Source organism: Mirounga leonina, unplaced genomic scaffold (assembly GCF_011800145.1).
Source record: "Mirounga leonina isolate KUSES-001 unplaced genomic scaffold, KU_Mleo_1.0 Mir_53, whole genome shotgun sequence".
In the NCBI taxonomy this organism is placed as follows: domain Eukaryota; kingdom Metazoa; phylum Chordata; class Mammalia; order Carnivora; family Phocidae; genus Mirounga; species Mirounga leonina.
This window is the reverse complement of record NW_023270807.1, coordinates 81,957,974-81,977,596: the sequence shown is the minus strand read 5'-3', so window position 1 is coordinate 81,977,596 and position 19,623 is coordinate 81,957,974. Positions and strand designations below refer to the sequence as shown.

Here is a 19,623-nt window from a genome sequence, read left to right as displayed (position 1 = left end):
AAAACGTTCTACATTGTGTTCGCCCAGGCTTAAAAGACTTAGAAAAAAAAAAGAGAGAGAAAGAAAAGTTACATTCATTTGCTTTGTTCTTTTTATTTGTTTTTATCAGTAAATATAAGAGTTCCTCGGGGCTTGATCCTGTATCCTTTTCTCATTTCGTTCTCCTCCCCAAATAATCTAATCCGCTTCGAAGCCATTTACATAACGTCTGCAGAGTCAACAACTCCCAAGTTATAGCTCCAGGCCAGATATCTTTTTGAAGCTCCAGGCCTCCTTATCCAAATGCTGGGCTGACACTTCCACTTAGATGTCTCACAAACATCTCAAACTTTACCCAAGGCAGAGCTCATGATTTCCAGTGCTCCAGCACTACCATGATCCTCAGAGCCCCTCCCCCCCAGCCCCCCACTGTCTACTCCTAAATTTTCTCTAGCTCAACACATTCTACTTTACCTACCCGGTGTCTCATACAGAAAGCTAGGAGTCACTGTTGCTGCCACCCCAACTAAATACTACTGTAACTCCAAAATTAATTTCAGATATATCTGCGCCGCTACCAACACTTGGGGCCTCGTTACAGCATTTTTAACATCTGGACTTCAGCAAGAGTCTCTTAAATGGACTCCTGCTTACCCTCTGCCTTTTTTCGACCCCTTTTTAACAAACTGGATTTTCTTAAGGTGCAAATGTGATCAAGTCACTGCTCTTAAAAATCTTTTAATGGATTATAATTTAGGTTTAAAATTCAAAGTTATCCTGGTTTACAATATCCTCTTATTACATTCAGGGAATACTGTCTTTAGCCACTTTCTAGAACAAGGTTCTGCTTTTTCCTCCCTCAGGACTTTGCCTAGATATCCCTGCTCCTTAACTTTTCTCTACTCTTCACACCTCCTATCTTTCATGAGTCTTTCCTCCTGATAATCTTACTTCCTCTGAGATCTTTGCTACACCTTTCCAAACAGTGCCCCATTACAATCTCTGATTATGCCTTACTTTTCCTCTGTAGCACTGATCACAATGTATAATTTTATGTAATGATTACTTATCCAAGGTCTATCTCTCTTGCTGGAACAGAAGCTCCCTGATAGAAGAAGCTATGTTGCTTTGTTTACTTTGTTTACCATTGTATTCTCAGAGCCTAGCCAGGGCCAGACACATAAAGGTGCTCGAAAATACTCCCCAAGGAAAAATTCGTCTTAGAATTTAGGACATACATGGTGTGTGCCTCTTCTGAAGACGTGACAAACTTCCTTTTGCTTCCTTTTGTCAAAATATAAAAAAATAAATCATGAAAAAAGCAAAATGTAACGACATACAAAAAAACAAACAAACAAAACAAACAAACCCACACACAGATTTAGTTCTTTCATAGTTTTGGTGACTTGATAACACAGAGATAATGTTACCATCAAGGGCTAAAACCAATATTCCTTTAAAGTTTATTTCGTTAATTGTCTTCTTAAACTTAAATCCCTACCTCTAGGTAGTTTCTCAGCTTCTGTCTTAGAAAATAACCAAAACCGTCTTTTGTGTTTTGTTGTAAGTCACTTTGAATTCTCGCTGGGATTAAGTTGGTTCAGTTGATAAGTTTTTTGGTTTAGGAGTTATATTGATTGACTGATGTATTTCCCCAAAACCCAGTCTATCTTCCCGCCCCCAATACTTTCCTACTAAAACAACAACAACAACAAAAAAAACCCCAAAATTTTGGAGGATATAAATGTACTGTTCTAATAAATACAATGTTAAAGTTATGCCCACCGCTGGATTGCTACTGTAAGTTTATACTGCATTATCACTTTCAAATTGCGCCAGGTCTCAGCCTGATCCAGAGGGTGAAGAATTAGAATGAGAGTTGCATGAAAAAATACTTCACAGCTGACTCAAGCATCTAATTCTGTTTTATGCTTTAAAAGCAAATTCTATGCAGCTTCAGTATATCTATGGAAATACTTGTTTTATAGACAAATTTTTTTTGAAGTGAGATTTGACAGTGTTTATAGCAAAACACTTTGTTCTCTACCAGCTGTTTGAACACACACATAAATATGCAGGAAAACTCACAAATATTCTGTTTGCTCTTATAAATACTTGAAGTGAAAAATCAGCATTTTACAGTCATTTAGCATAGTGTTGCTAATAATACTTTTCATTTACCAAGCACATATCAACTCTCAGATATAATGAGGTTTTTGTCAATTTTTTTTTTACTATTTTATCAACATTCAATGACCATTAAACTCTAAGTTCCTTGAAGACAAAGACTGTAATTTATTAATGTTTTTATTCTCAGAGACAACTAGAATCATTGACATCAAATGGGTGCTCAGTTGATATCCATAAAATTAATGAGTCTCACTAATGAATGAGATCCTGGGAATTGATTTAGTCATACCAATTCTAACTTCTTTCTTAAAAATTCTGCATGGAGTTAGTATATTTGTTCTAGTTCATCTGATCTAAAACAAATAAAAATAAAAACAAAAGCCATGTGCCTTTCTTTGTCATGGGGCATGTACCATTAATATTTGTTTGAGCCATGCAATTCATTGATCATAATAAATGTGTAGCACTATCCATTACAAAATATTTTCACTTATCTCCTTATTCTCATGAAACTCTAAGATATGGGATAGGCAAAATTAGCTCAATTTTATAAATAAAATAATGGAAGATCAGTAATGATAATTAATTCCCTAGGTAAGGAACATGTGTTTTTCAAACTCAATTCCAGTTCTTTAACTGTATGTAACACATATTCATTGAATGCCTCCAACTGTTGAGGCACTCAACTAGGCAGTAATTACACAAAAATAAACAACACAGGCATGACCCCTCTCTTCACAGAGCTTCAAACCACTGCAAGAGAATTATATGATAGAATTTCTGCACAAAGTTTATTAGAAACATTTCCATATTGGAAATGGTAAATAAAAAACCAGAAGTGGGGGTGTCAGCCAGCAGCAAGAAGAAAATTTCAAAGATATTCAAAGTCAGTCTGGCCAAAAGTCAAGTCCAGGGAGTAAGCTAAGATAATGTGGATGTAAGTCCAAAGAAATCAGAGTAAGCTAATCTTCACCTTGCATACCTAGATAAGAACCTGGAATCTAGGTTTGGAGATGAAGAAATTAAAGATAAGGGTCTTACAGAAAGGATCTGATTCTGAGTCAACAGCTTGCAGAAAGAAAAACTCTGTGTTCTAGCCTAGAGTCAGAGGTAGTCTTTAGCAGGCAAGCACATCTGAGTCAATGGGTAGAGGCATGAAGAATCTACAATTGGTTGGTCTGAGAAAAAAGTGACCTGCCATTCCTAAAAATCAACTTAAGATTTTCAAAAATTCAAAAATTTCTGAAAAACTGCTTTCAACATGTGACCAAAAATAGCTTTCTACCGCTTACTAAAGATGTCCAAAAATTTCCCTTGATTTTTTGGGGGTCTTTCACCATCAGTTTTTCTCACAACTCATGTATTTGGGAGCATGTCTCTTTTTTCCAGTTACTAATAAGCAGTAAGGAAACAGCTCATCATCATCAAGTTTATATTCTTTAATAAGTTTAGTCACCTTTAAAGTTTCTAATTTTCATTAGAGTTCCCTCAGAATAAATACCATTGCAACTATTTCCAGATCTTTAAAAAGTGTTTTGTCTTCACTGGAATCAGTGAGTTGGAGACACAAATAGAGAAGAGAGTTATTAATATGACTCTTTATAACTTGCAGTGGTTAGTAGTTGTCTACATCAAAACTTATTTGGTTCCCAATACTGATTGGCAGTCAAATTGACAGAGGGAAATTGATGGACTCCGGGATATAGATTACTGTGGTTGAAGGAGAACATCCCTATAAACATCTGGGGTTGACTGGTCTTTGGAGTATCAAACTTACTATAGTAGAATATCCAAAATGAGACATTCTTGTTTAAAAGATGTTACAGAAGGTGGCTGTGTAACTGTTCTCTAATTAAATATGCCTAATCAGTTTCCTTTTTCAAGAGTCTCACTCTACTAAAATTCCATCCACTTCTGAGTTTTTATATGCCACCACACACGATACACTCTTATTTATACTCTAGTATTTTAATTGCATGGTAGTTAGAACTCTTCACTGCTGATGCATAATGAGCTCTCAGATCACTACAGAATCACAAGCTATTTTTTCTCCACACTTGCACACAGTGTAATTTTTTCGTCATCTCATTTTAGTGTCATGAGATTTTGCTTTCAAAGTAAACTGCTCTTCAGTTTTACTGATGAAACTTCTGATTGGCGTCTGCTCGTTTCTCTTATTGTTCTCTCCTTTAATCTAACAATATTTTATCTATTTTTTTACTGCTGATAAATGTAACAACATACTGTATCATCTAAAATCATATCTAGGTAATATATCCTGGATTATTTTGGAAGTGAAATATATATTTGGTGGATTCGGTCATGTCAAGACAGCTAAAGGTTGGTCATTCTTCATTATTAATATTGAATCTTGAGATTGTCGCCAGATTGGGTGATGGCTAGAAGTTACTGGGCAGAGTAGAATATTCCAAAAGGTAATTCATTTATTCAAAATATGACAATAATAATAAAGAGTTGATAATATTAGGAGCTTAAATTTAGACATACACATACAAGATTGAATTTAAGGACCATATTGTCTCCCTCAGGCTCCAAAATTTATTCAAAACTCAAGAAGATCAACTTATTGAATGAAATATTTTCAGTATATAGATTTATTCACTCACAAAACTGTAAACATTAACTGGTCCCGAACATGTTGAAACAAGACATTTAAACAACATTTTCAGAATGCTATATATTTTCTTGGCTACTGCAAGCATGCCCAGTAAAGTGTTATTCTTTAGAGATATATATTTTGTCTAGCCTGTCAGTAATGAAGCAGGCTTGTAAATCATGCTTATGAAACTGATAGATGGATTTGGGGCCTTAGAATTTCTAGGCACTCATAATAATATTTGTTTATTGTCTTTCTCTAAACTAAATTGAAAGCTTGCTTAATAATATATCTGCTTAATGTAATGATGGACTCAAGAAAGTGTTCAAGAAATATTTGATAAATAGATCAATTAATGCATGAATACAACATGAAAGTCTGGTTTTAAATATGAATCAGGAAAAATTACACCGCAAAGAGCAATAGAAATAGTTTGTCATTTAAAAATATGAGTAAAATATGGTATTTTGCATATATATGTGTGCATTCTATTGTTTTAGAGGTAGCTGAGATAAATCCTTCTCTTTTAACTTCTAATTATCAGGGTCAATCCTTGTTTTTCAAAACTATGTTCTAAATTCACATTATCTTTGATCAGTATTGATGCAGCTTAAAGTCCCATTTTTATTCAAAGCAGAAATTATCATTATTTGTTAGATTCCTGTGAATTATGGTCAGATTAAGTTCTACAGAAGTCTACTTTCTTTTTGTACTTGCCTCTCTCTGGATCCTCTGATAACTCTCATTTGACTCTTCGATTAAATATAAATGTTTCATCTAGGTATTCCAAGTATTCCATAATTTGACTCTAACCCCCTTCCCTACCTAAATCTATTCTAAATTTGTCTCTTATTCTCAGTTAAAATTCCATGCTCTAGTGAAATGATCCCATTATATTAATCTGAAAACACTACCTCTCTAAGATTAGATTAGTACTAAGGATGAGGACTATAGTTAACACTGCTACATGGTGTATATGAAAGCTGTTAACAGAGTAAATCCTAAGAGTTCTCATCATAAGGAAAAAAGCCATATTTTCTTCTTCTTCTTCTTTTTTTCCTATCTACTAAACTTATTGTGGTAATCATTTCACGATACGTATAAGTCAAATCATTATGCCATATACCAGAAACATAGAATAACGTGTATCAGTTACATCTCAATAAAACTGGGGGGAAAAACACTATCTCATTACCCACCTTACCCAGGTTATGTTAATTTCCCTATCTGATTTATTATCCATGGTTCTCAATTTAATATTTCCTTCAAAATCAGTTAAAAATCCATCCTCTTGATAAAAAAAATTCCCCATCCTTCCCTACTCCTTATCAATTAATTTATATCATAAAATTCATCATTTCAAAGAATACATTTTTATTTTATTTGCTTTATGTAGATATACTCATGACATTAGAACAAAATATTACATACTAGTTTGGAAAATCCAGAATGCCAGCATGTGGTGTTCAAAGGTACACGGTCAGTGCTCAAAAGTTCTCATCAAACTATTTGATTCACTTGCACTATATCAACATACAAATCACACACACATCTGTGTGTATGTACATCTCCACATATTAAAACCTATAAGCTCTTGGTAAAAGTTCCTACAAACTATTATATATGGATTCTAACATATTGACTTATCATTCATTCAGCAAATATTTATAGAATGCTTGTTATTTACAAGATGAGGCCAGCCTTGGGCTAATCACTCCAGAGTTACTCATTTCTGTAACTCTGCCGGTGTCTAGCTAGAGCCTTGTACAAAATTAAACTCTATTGATAAGAATTAGGATATCTGTTTTCAAAGTGCTTATTTATTTTGCACAGCTGTAAGACATTCTCTTTCAATACAGGAGCTATTACTAAGCAAAAGATACATCCTGCCTTTTTATTTTTAATATTGAATACTAGTTTTCTGTTCTCTTATAATCAAAACTACCTGGAATTTTCCACTTTGAAAAATGTTCAATTCTAGCTATGGCTGAATAGAGAAAGTAAGGCCTAAGCATATGGCTGTCAAAACACCAATGACTACATACTATGGCTGAGAACTTGAACACGAAAATATGCAACGTGGTACAGAGTAGACTTCTTCCATGTAAATGCCAAGGGACATCTGGCTTGAAAACTCTGAAAAATCAATTTGATGCTATTCTATATTTGCTCTGTCTTCTACAAATATTAAATTATATCAGCATCTGCTAGAATCCCTGACAGGAAAGGCTGTGTCCCCAGAACCATTTCAAACCCTAGTGTTTCACTTTCCAACATCAGAAAACAGCTAGAAACTAAAAACTGACTTAAAGTGTTGCCTACATGAATGGAGCTTTTTGGGAAATAGAATCCTTATGTCTGAAAGAGTTAAGGCATCCCCACTCACAATAAATTCTCCTTTCTTTAACAAAGCACACATATACTAATTGCTTGTAAACAGCTCTATTCTTGGAGTTGGTTTCTAAATGTGTGGCTGCTACATTCATCCTCGCTGTTAGACTCAATTTTAGTGCACATCTATGCAACTGTCTTAATGCAAAATATCACTGTACTGCTTGCAACTTGACAATGTCTTTGTGTTAATTAAAATGTTATGCGATTTAGCGGCACCTGGGTGGCTCAGTCATTAAGCGTCTGCCTTGGGCTCAGGTCATGATCCCAGGGTCGTCGGATAGAGACCTGCATCGGGCTCCCTGCTCCCTGGGAGGCCTGCTTCTCCCGCTCCCACTCCCCCTGCTTGTGTTCCCTCTCTCGCTGTGTCTCTCTCTGTCAAATAAATAAATAAAATCTTAAAAAAAAATGTTATGTAATTTAACAAGGAAATCGATATTCAACAAATTTAGTTGACATAATATGAATGTATTTAATTACCACAAATACTTTTTCTATCTGGTCAAAGTCTCTATTTCATTCTGCATCATAGAAAGATCATTGATATCGTGATCTCAATTTCACATAACCTATCATTCTATTCCGTATCAGATTAAATATGAAATCCTGAACACATACACAGAGAGAGTAAGTGAAGGGCATTTTATCAATGAGGTAAATTAATATTCAAATTAAAGCACAAATCTAGTTGATGGGTGTGACACACACAAAGAAGTACACAGGTGTTAGTAAAATTTTGCGTGTGTGTGTGCAGGTGTGTGTGTGTGTGCAGGTGTGTGCACAGCAAATACATTTCTATGTCTGGATCTGCACTGCCTGTTAAGTGTAGCAAGACTGGAAAATGATTCTGAGCTGAAAAAGAGCGAGTACTTTGTTCTACTAAAAAGAAATCACTGTAAAGTTTCTTGTGGCTCTATAATGTAGTCAGAATGTTTCAAATGTAATTTCCTTAAATGAGCAAAAGCTGCCACAGGTATATTGTACCCTGCATCCAGCCTGACCACAGAGCTCACATCACTGCTGTTCAGCGGCTATGAAATTTCCCATTTCCCATTTAAAATGCATGAATTTGCACATCATACCATAAAGAAGCAGAAATGGTTTCCTTGATTTAAATTTTTTCAATTTAATTTCAATTCTGATATGGTTAGTCTCTTTTCTCCATGGACTTTTCTTATTAGGTATGAGTTGTCCTTGACCTACTAACAAAACTATTGATGAAAAGAGTAATCGTAGCTATATTATAGCAAAATGTTGTCTCTCCAGCTTATGAAAGAACAATAATGTTTTCAGATCACTATTTTTAAAAAAATCCTTAATAAAAACAACATTCACGATTTAAGCTTCTATTTTTTTATGTAATAGCAAGGCTGAATACACACTCTTTTGAATATAAAGACAATGTGCATGAATATTTGTACTTCTCTTAGAAATTTACTTAATACTGATAAATAAGCAATCCAGGAGTAAGAAAAAAATATGACTTTTTGGCAGTGGAAGGGAAAGGTCTATTTTATGTAAAAATAGCAGAGGTCCACATTTCGTTTATTTTTCACATTTTATAACACCTCAGTTCTCCTTTTTCCCAATGATTCAAACCAGACTCCTCAACAGATTCACTCAGATATGAACCCTTACTATGTCTAATGGGGACTTGCTGTCATTGCAATACTTATTTTTATACATTGTGAATCCCAAAACTAGTTAGCACTAATTTTTAAATTTTCAGAAGTTAGAAGGAAGTATTCCGCATGGCCCTTGACTTCATTTTGATGGACTTTAAGCACACTTCTGCCTAATTAAAAAATGGAAAGATGTTTGGCTATCCCATTTCTATCAAGACATAACCTGAATTTATTTAGACAAATCTATAGCTATACAGTAATTTAGTTGAATCTATGCCTTAGGCATACTATATTTCTTCTAGAAACTCAGAAATAATTTATCATGTTTCCTAAATGTTTTTCACACATCATTTAACTTATTTATCTCATGTACTCACTATATAATATAGTTCTTTAGTAGATCCAACACTGAGGTTGTATTTAAATTCTATATTAAATTTCTTTTTTTTTTTTTTAAGATTTTTATTTATTTAACAGAGAGAGAGAGAGCGCACAAGTAGGCAGAGCGGCAGACAGAGGGAGAGGGAAAAGCAGGCTCTCCGCCAAGCAGGGAGCCCGATGCGGGGCTTGATCCCAGTACCCTGGGATCATGACCCGAGCCGAAGGCAGCCGCCCAACCGACTGAGCCACCCAGGCGCCCCTCTATATTAAATTTCTGAATTATCCTGCTTTTAATACAGATCAACTTTGCAAATGCAAGGAAGAGATGGAGAACTTCTCCCAGACTGTTGCTAAAGTAGCTGCTTAAAGACCCTTCCAAACTTAGTGTGTAGGTCTCATCCATGTCCCCCTACTCATCTGGTCATTATCATCTGGCTTTGGAATAGTTGGACTGTATTTGTTCATGTATCTGTCTACCAAAAAATATATATGTATATATATTAAGCATTTATAACAAGTACTATGATATGAAGTGAAAGACAAGGACAAAAATAATACTGACATAGAATTGGTACTTAATGAGCTAATAATGAAGTAAATTACTTATAAGTGAATAAGTAAAATCAAATACATAATACAAACTAATATAAATACAACAATATGATAAATGTTAAAAAGCAGGGAGATTAAAGGAATGACTGAATGAGTCTGGCAAAACTAGGGACAACAGAGCAAACCTGAGTGTTAGTCTAGCAATGCAAGCAAGATATAACCATGGCTAAAGAGTACTGCCAATAGGTACAGAAAAAAAAGGAACAATTTAAGAAATATGAGAAGGTAAAATCAATGAGATTTGGAATTCATTATATGTGGGGGTAAAAGAGAAGGAAGACTCAAGGATGGTCTCCAGGTTTCTTTGCTGGCACTCAGGTATGGAATGCAGAAAGTGCAACAGATCAGGTTGAAGGTCTAGACCTGAGAATCTCCCATGTACACTTGGAGCGGATGCCAAGGAAATGTTTGCAGATGCACAGAGAAAAGTCTATGGAACTGAAAAGGAGCCAAAGTTTGGAATTCAGAACTTCGATTTGGAAGAATTACACAGGGGAACTTATAAAGGTTACCCAGAAGGATCAACCTACAAGGACAGAAGAGAATTCAAAGTAAATGTCATCTCAGAAGTCAATGGGAAAGAGTCCTCAAAAAAAGAGGGAGTGCTCAGATATGACAAATGCCACAAAGAATTCAGGGAAGACAGAGAAAAATCTTCACTGGATTCAGAAATTAAAGGTGAACTTAATGAGAAGAGCTTTATAGAGAGATGGAAACTGAAAGCAGATTGTCACCAGTTGAGGAGAGAATGGATATAAGGCAGCTGGTATGGACATGGATGCAAAGGACGGTAGCGTATCAATTTTTCTTTGTTTACCTTTAAAAAGGGAAAGAACTGAGCAAAGTGAAATTCTGAAAGGGAAGAGATGATAGGGTGTATGTTAAAAGTATAATTATGAGAGAAGAAAGAAAGTAGATGGAGAGGACTCCAATTATAGGGACTATTCAAATTCAAAGTGCCAATCTGATATCAGCATCGGATGCAAACAGTGTTCCCACATATCTAAACTCGAAGCACTGAATAATTTTAGGACCCACATTACCTTTAAGTACAATAGAGTTTTAAAGTTAGTGATTATATTCATTTTGTTATTATTTTGCCTCCTGCAAAGAAGTCCTCATTGAATAGAAAGTGGGGATAATGCTTTCGGATTATCAAAACTGTTTTCTCTCATTATTCAAAGGAAAAGTCTACAGCTCTGAGTTATGTTAAGAAAAGCTTCTGGGGGCGCCTGGGTGGCTCAGTCGTTAAGCGTCTGCCTTCGGCTCAGGTCATGATCCTGATCCCAGGGTCCTGGGATCGAGTCCCGCATCGGGCTCCCTGCTCAGCGGGAAGCCTGCTTCTCCCTCTCCCACTCCCCCTGCTTGTGTTCCCTCTCTAGCTGTGTCTCTTGCTGTCAAATAAATAAATAAAATCTTAAAAAAAAAAAAGAAAAGCTTCTGAAGTATGATGATTTTATTTGGACACTCCTCATGTATCTATCTATTGACTTTGCCCACATTTATCAAGATCTAAGAACATGCTGACAATATATGTCAAAGTACTATTTTTGCTCAACTCTGGCTAAGTGATTAAGGTTCAATTTCTTAGGCACCGAGAAAATTTTGCAACTGAGAATGAATTTATAACATGCATATCATTGAACACTTAATTTTAGAGTAAATGAGGGTTTAGTGTGGTGATGAATACACAATGAGAGCTTGTCAATGGACAGAATTTCTTCTGAGTTTCATGAATAAGCAAAGTGTAAAATAAGCAAAAAATGTGCAACATTATAACATTCCTTTTAAGTAAAACAAAATAGAATCTCAGCCTTAAAAACTTCAAAAATGTATGATGTTATCTTACAGCCTCCTGAAAGCTTCCTTTATTTTCTTTTGTCAGCCTTGCAAAATTTTATTTATATACTAAAAATCAAGGAGAAAATAGCCAGAGCAAACCATCCAGGCAGCAAAACAACAACAGCACAACTACTTAGGTTCTACCATCCAGTCATTTCTTGCAGGAGAGATTTCTACTAGCATGGTTTTTACTGCTGTTTCTTTTCTAAAACTGTTTAAAGCACTGAGGAACTCTCCAATGGATGAAATTTCCTAGAATCTTGAAGTTCATCAAGCTTCCTGGCATGCCTTATGGCCTATTTTTGGTCCATGGCCTACTTAAAACCACATTCTCAAGGAAAGTTTTTCTTTTAGAAACAGAGGTAAGTAGCATCTCAAATTAGTCCTCATCTCTTTGTAAAACCCACAGTCCAGAGAGAAATGACATATATTTAAGTGGAGGAACACAGCAAGCTTCTCTTTCTTCCCTTTGGCTGTTTACTAGTCTCTTGTTTCCTTAGCCGCAAGTTCTTATCAGGGCAGGACACACTTCCAATTACAAAAAAGTCACTTAACAGTTTCCTCCTGGGATAATAACACCTGTTCTTGCCTGAGCTCTTCAAAGGGATGCTCAGGGCATTCTTCCTCTTACCTTTTCTCTCCAAAGCTGCTGCTAATTCTTCTGGGTACAGAACTAACTACACTATATATACATATATATGTATTTTAGCCAGAGGAGGAAAAAAAATAACAGAAGAGAGCTTCTCAGCACTTAGACATTTTTATTTCCGGAATTTCATGTACTCTCTGTATAATTTTAAGAAATAAGCTGTGTTACATGAAGCATATGTCTAATTCTACCAGCCTATAATCTACTTGAAATCAATGACAATGTGATTTCCACATCTGAATAATTTGCCTTTCCAAAATTAAAATTTTAACTTTTGTATAAAGAGAAGTCAACATAGAAGAGTAGTCAATTCAAAGATGAGATATTTTGGAATAAATAATATAACGTGCTAAACAATTTAACATTTTGCTCGGTGCATGAGGTATTGCAGATATTCCAGGTCTTTACATAATCAAATGGATTATAATTTTAAAACTGGGATTTTCCGGGGCGCCTGGGTGGCTCAGTTGGTTAAGCGGCTGCCTTCGGCTCAGGTCATGATCCCAGGGTCCTGGGATCGAGCCCCACATCGGGCTCCCTGCTCAGCAGGAAGCCTGCTTCTCCCTCTCCCACTCCCCCTGCTTGTGTTCCCTCTCTCGCTGTGTCTCTCTCTGTCAAATAAATAAATAAAATCTTTAAAAAAAAAAATAAAAAAATAAAACTGGGATTTTCCCCAAATCCTGGGATTTAAGCCTACTATCCTTGGAAATGCACATTCCAAAAGGCAAAACTTCAGAGAGTTACAAGGGGAATTAAAATTGTGAAGTTTTCTTCAATGGATCACTTATGTGAAATAAAAGTTATTCATAAAATGTGATTCTATTAAGAGACATAATTTAACAAAAAGAATGAAAAATTTTCTATATCGGTGAATACTTCTTCCATTTGTGGTCAAGAACAGCTGTGGTCCCAAATACTTGTAGCCATCTCTCCCCCAGGGAAAAGTATGGAGTTTACCTCTCTTGAGAAACCACATGATCACAGACGGGGTAAAAAAATCTACACATTCTTGCATTTGACACTGTCCTAGCAAGAACAGCTGGCTTTCTACCTAATCAACCTGTTGTTCTGCCTCACAATCCCCTCAATCATCTCAGTCAGCTCCTCAATCATCTCAATCAGCTCCTCAATCAGGTCATTTTAGGTCCACAGTGAAATATTAATAGAGAATAAAGATATGCAGGAGCACCTGGGTGGCTCAGTTGGTTAAGCGTCTGCCTTCTGCTCAGGTCATGATCCCAGGGTCCTGGGATGGAACCCAGAGTCGCTCCTTGCTGAGCCTGCTTCTCCCTTTCCCTCTGCGCTTGCCCTGCTCTCTCACTCACTTTCTCTTTCTCTCTCTCAAATGAATAAATAAAATCTTAAAAAAGAGAGAGAGAATAAAGATATGCAGTTTTTGTTGTTGTTGTTGTTTTAGTGAAACAAAAGTACCTCATAGAAAACAAGAATCAAGATTAAAGAGGAGAAAAATTTGGAAGACAAAAGATTATACAAAGGACTGATGAAAACCTTTTTTTAAAAAAGGAAGAAACCTCCAATTAACACTCTTGAAGAAATTCAAAAAGAGAAGAATAGAGTAGTATAAAAATGGAAATATTTCTAAGATAAAGTTTTAATACAACTTTTGGAAGATAGAGTTGAAGATATTGTCTATAAAAGAGAAACAAAAGAAAAATAGGTTAAAATTAGAAGGGGAAAGATGACACAGATCACCAATACAAGAAAGCCAAATCTGATAAATAGGAGCTTCAAAAAAAAAAATAGAATGGAAATAGAAGAATTTATATTAAAACACACACACAGAAAAATCATCCAAATTCGAAGGAACAAGTATATAGACTAAAAGTGACTATCATTTGGTTTAATTATTCAAACTTAAAAAAACTCAGAACGTTTATTGCCCATGCAACATTTCTTTTTTTTTTTTTTTAAGATTTTATTTACTTATTTGAGAGAGAGAATGAGACAGAGAGCATGAGAGAGGGGAGGGTCAGAGGGAGAAGCAGACTCCCCACTGAGCAGGGAGCCCGATGTGGGACAAAAATATGGAACGTTTCACGAATTTGCGTGTCATCCTTGCGCAGGGGCCATGCTAATCTTCTCTGTATCGTTCCAATTTTAGTATATGTGCTGCCGAAGCGAGCATGCCCATGCAACATTTCTTAAGAAACTACTTGAGGATGTGCTCTAGGAAAATGAAAAAATAAGCCAAAAAAAAAAAAAAGGAAGGATGAATTAAATGTAGGAAAACACTACAGTAAGCCTAGGGAACAATTACTCCAAATTCAGGCAAAACATAGAGGACTTTGGGCAGAGAGATCTAAAAAAAAAAAAAAAAAAAAAAAAAGTAGGGCTATTTAGAATAATACACTGAAATATGTTTAAAGGGGGGAAAACAATATAACAGTACAAGAAGAATTAGAAACTCGGAAACATAAACCAATAAAAAATCAGCTCTCAAGATAGGACATAGATAGCTATCAAGACAGGAATAGTAGGTATTTTAACATTGAACTTACATCATAAGACATAAAAGCTGATGATGGGGCACATGGGTGACTCAGTCAGTTAAGTATCATATCTTGGTTTCGGCTCAGGTCATGATCTCAGGGTCCTGAGCATGGAGCCTGCTTGGGATTCTCTCTGTTCCTCTCCCCCTCTGTCCCTCCCCTTGCTTGCACTCCCTCTTTCTCAAATAAATAAATAAATAAAATCTTTAAAAATAAATAAATAAAAATGAAATTGTGATGGAACAATATTAGGAGGATAGTCAAGGAATGTCGGATGTAAGAAAACTAAATTGTAATTTAGAAAAATAGAATGTCAACTGATGGTATCTAAAATTAACAAATTGAGACATATGAATAGAAGCCTATCATTAAAATATCAGAAGAAATAGTTTAAAAATATTAACATTAGACAGCCTAAAAGGAACATGACTGGGAGGGAGTTAGGGATGGGTGGATAAATGTGTTTTGTTTTATTTCAGGCTTGTTAACACTCTTTAACTTTTGTTTAATTTATTTTAAGATTAATTTCCTGACATTTTCAACCCCTGAGAGTTATTGCATATGCTTCTTAAAGCAATGTAAAAGATCATCACGTCCTTTCTTTTAATAAGTCCTTTTCTAAAATACTTCATTTTTGTTTCCTAAAGGAAAATCTCTTGTTCGGACACCATTATTTCACAATCAAATCTAACCTGAAGTAGCAAAAATACTATACAATGTCCAATACATCTCCTCTCTTTCATTCTTTTCCAAGGCAACTAGATTGACAAATATTCTCAATCTATTTTTTTTCATACAAAGTAGACAGGAAAATCCCCTAAACTTTTTTAAATCACATAATGGAAGGAGATGTCATCAGAAAGAAAACTTCTAGTTTCAGAACATTAGGTATTTCTATGGATTTATTTAGATCTATAAGATCTAAGGTAAGATGACTGCATTTGGTTTTATCCTCCCCTTGATGCCAACTTTTTAAGAGAATCTTTAAATATCAGATGATAGCCATCAAAGGATAGCATTCTTTTAAAATGGCTGATCTTCTCTTTAACAGGGTAAATAATAGTTTTATCAATTTTAAGGCAGAAAAAAATTCTTGTTTAAATTAACTTTCTAGAAATATAGGTAGCAAATATATTATCAACCATGGCATCATGTGCCTGGCACATAGCATAGCATGTGCCTAGTAAATGGCAGCTCTTGGTATCACCTTTATCAACCTCCCAGATGATGCATCCCAAGTGATTATGAAAAATAGTTTTTAAAAAGCGATATATTATGCATTTGAACATTAACATGTTGCTAGATTTTATATTACCAAGTTCAGCTGTCAGGTGCCAGGCACATTTATACCAGTCTTCTACCTTTCATAATGCACTTTTTGAGTGGTAGGTAAGTAATCTATAGGTTTACATATACACTCACTTGCTATAATCAGTAGTACTCTCATATACGAAATTTTCTAACTGGGAGGCCATATTAGAAACATTTATTATATAAAAACCATAGTGTGTCACATGAAAGAAGAGCAAAATAAAATGGTTTAACTTAAAATTGAAATGAATTGTTGAACTCAATGAAAACCAAGAAAAAGTCAACTGACTTGAGTTATAAAATCCTTAAAATAATATTAAATTATGTTAAATTTGCTTACAGTTAGTGTACTTGAAGACTGTTCAGGAAAAGAAAATAAGTTTCCATTTTAATTCCTAACGTGACCAAAATAGGTTTCCATTTTAATTCCTAAAGTTCTATTTTGTGATCCATTAAGAAAATCTAAATGGAGTTAGTTTATTTATTTTAACATATAAATTCTCCATACATGACTTGTTCATAATTGATTTATCTCTAGTGAAGAGGAAATGGACTATTTTTTATTTCCTGAGATATTTTTCTTCCTTTAAAATATTTAAAAATTGGTATATGTTAAATACCGACATATTACATATGTTACACATATAATAGGTAAGTTATATATATTAAATATGGCATGTATTTTGTATACATACATAATATACAGAGAGAAATGCACACCTTTATCTTTGTATAATTTCACTTATCACAAATAAAAATATTAATGTATTATAATTAGTATCATAATATTATCATGTACCGTCATAAATAAAAGCCTTTATAACCATTATGCAGGTCAAGAGAAGATATTTCCCATAACCAAGAATCTACCCTCTCAATTCCTATCTCCACCCTCCCCAAAGATAACTATTATCCTAACTTCTAACATGATAAATTGTATCTATTTTTGAGTTATTATAGAATCATGCAGTATGTACTCTTTTATGTCAAATTTCTTTTGCTCAATAATATATTTGAGGATTTACTCATGCTGTCAGGTATAGCGCCTGTTTGTTCATTTTTACTGCTTTATGGTATTCCTTATATAATTATACCACAGAATATCTTACCATACTATTATTGATGCCATTGGTTAGTTCCATGCTTTGGATTTAATCGTGCTATGAGCATTTTTGGATGTCTGTTTGGTACACTGGAGCTCACATTTCTCCTGGGTGTCTGCCTACAGGCTGAGCTGCAGCATTAAACAGAATGCGTATATTCACTTCAGTAGATAATGCCAAAGAGTTTTCCCAAGTGGTTTATATCATATACCTGTTTTTAAAATGTTTTTCTGTATAATCTGAATCATAGACTTTTCTTGGCTCTATTTTGGTATTCAGATAATGGTTCTTAGCCTAGTATGCATAATAATTTAAAATATGATTTCGTTTTACTGTTATTCTCACAGATGATACTTTAAACTGTTCTTCAGCTAGACAGAAGTTTTGTGGCATTCAGCTTTCAAGCTACAAAGGGCAAAAGAAAATTTTTCTGTCAAATATTGTATGCCATGCAGATGACAGGATCTGGTTCTTCTAAACAAACTAAAAGAAAACCTCCTGCTGACTGAAGCATAGACAAGAGGGGTGGTTTTTCTCCATTGGATGCAGGGTTATATATTGCACATCACAGTTCCCATTGTCTCCAATCCAAATTTCCACTACAGTCAAAAGCTACTGTCTATCGACAGATGAATGGATGAAGAAGATGTGGTATAGATATACAATGGAATATTATGCAGCCATCAAAAGGAATGAAATCTTGCCATGATGTGGATGGAACTGGAGGGTATTATACTGAGCGAAATAAGTCAATCAGATAAAGACATGTATCATATGACCTCACTGATATGAGGAATTCTTAATAACAGGAAACAAACTGAGGGTTGCTGGAGTGGTGGGGGATGGGAGGGATGGGGTGGCTGGGTGATAGACATTGGGGAGGGTATGTGCTATGGTGAGTGCTGTGAATTGTGTAAGACGGTTGAATTACAGACCTGTACCTCTGAAACAAATAATACATTATATATTTAAAAAAAAAAAAAGATAGCAAGAGGGGAAGAATGAAGGGGGGGAAATCGGAGGGGGAGACGAACCATGAGAGATGATGGACCCTGAAAAACAAACTGAGGGTTCTAGAGAGGAGGGGGGTGGGAGGATGGGTTAGCCTGGTGATGGGTATTAAAGAGGGCAGGTTCTACATGGGGCACTGGGTGTTATGCACAAACAATGAATCAAGGAACACCACATCAAAAACTAATGATGTAATGTATGGAGATTAACATAACAATAAAAAAATTTTAAAAAGCTACACTACGAAACACAAATGGTGATTTTTAAATGCACACAATTGTAAAAATAAGCAGGCCCAGCATGCATAAACAACCTCGGAAGTTAAAAAGCTGTATTTTTATGCATCAGTTCCAATTCTTTGTGTAGACTTCATAAAAAGAAGTGATTTATTTAGAAACAATAAGGAGTACTATGTTTATTAAAAAGCAATACCATCCTTCAATAACCATACTAAAAATTAAAAAAAAAAAGAACATTTCAAATTATGGAGCATTAGGGTATTAAATTTCTTAATAAAATTAGAGTTGGCGGGGCGCCTGGGTGGCTCAGTTGTTGAGCGTCTGCCTTCAGCTCAGGTCATGATCCCATGGTCCTGGGATCGAGTCCCGCATCGGGCTCCCTGCTCTGCAGGGAAGCCTGCTTCTCCCTCTACCTCTCCCCCTGCTTGTGTTCCCTCTCTCACTGTGTCTCTCTCTGTCAAATAAATAAATAAAATCTTTTTTAAAAAAAAATTAGAGTTGGCAAGAATATGGTGAATAAAAATAATTATCAAAAATGGTGTATTTCATATTACATATTTAAAATGTTTAATGCTTTTCATGGTGAAATACTTGCAGATACTATTACATTCAACAATATATTTTTAAAAAATACATTCACAATCTGTAACACAGATAAACTATAGGAAGAAGCAAATATTGATTTAGGTGCTATTTGTTTCCTTTTTTTGGCGTGCATAAGTGAGGTCCCTTTTCTGGATCTCTTATGATGTTCCCATTTGCCACCAGTGATTCTTAGATTGGACACATGACTTTGATGATCTTAGAGCAAAGACACTGATAATTCTGATCAGCTTAAACTTACGTATATGTTTTTAAGGGGGAAGAGCGGGAACCCTGGAGATTTGATATAATTAAAATAACTTAACATCTGTGTTCTTGATTTGTACCTTCAAATAAGATCACCTACATTTTTAACCTCTAAATTGGTATGTATGTATCCTTTAGTTAATATGTTTACATTTTTTTTTAAAGATTTTATTTATTTATTTGAGAATGAGAGAGAGCACATGAGAGGGGGGAGGTCAGAGGGAGAAGCAGACTCCCTGCCGAGCAGGGAGCCCGATGCGGGACTCGATCCAGGGACTCCAGGATCATGACCTGAGCCGAAGGCAGTCGCTTAACCAACTGAGCCACCCAGGTGCCCCAATATGTTTACATTTTTACTGATAAATGCTACATAT

At 35.1% G+C, this 19,623-nt stretch overlaps 1 protein-coding gene and 1 non-coding gene across 2 annotated transcripts in view; both read right to left on the bottom strand.

Annotated features, from left to right (window-relative positions):
• LAMA2 (laminin subunit alpha 2) overlaps window positions 1–19,623 on the bottom strand; it is a 617,443-nt gene that overhangs the window by 479,656 nt on the left and 118,164 nt on the right. The window lies entirely within an intron of this gene.
• Window positions 14,266–14,372, bottom strand: LOC118001646. The gene has a single exon (XR_004676754.1). It is a non-coding gene; the product is annotated as a U6 spliceosomal RNA (small nuclear RNA).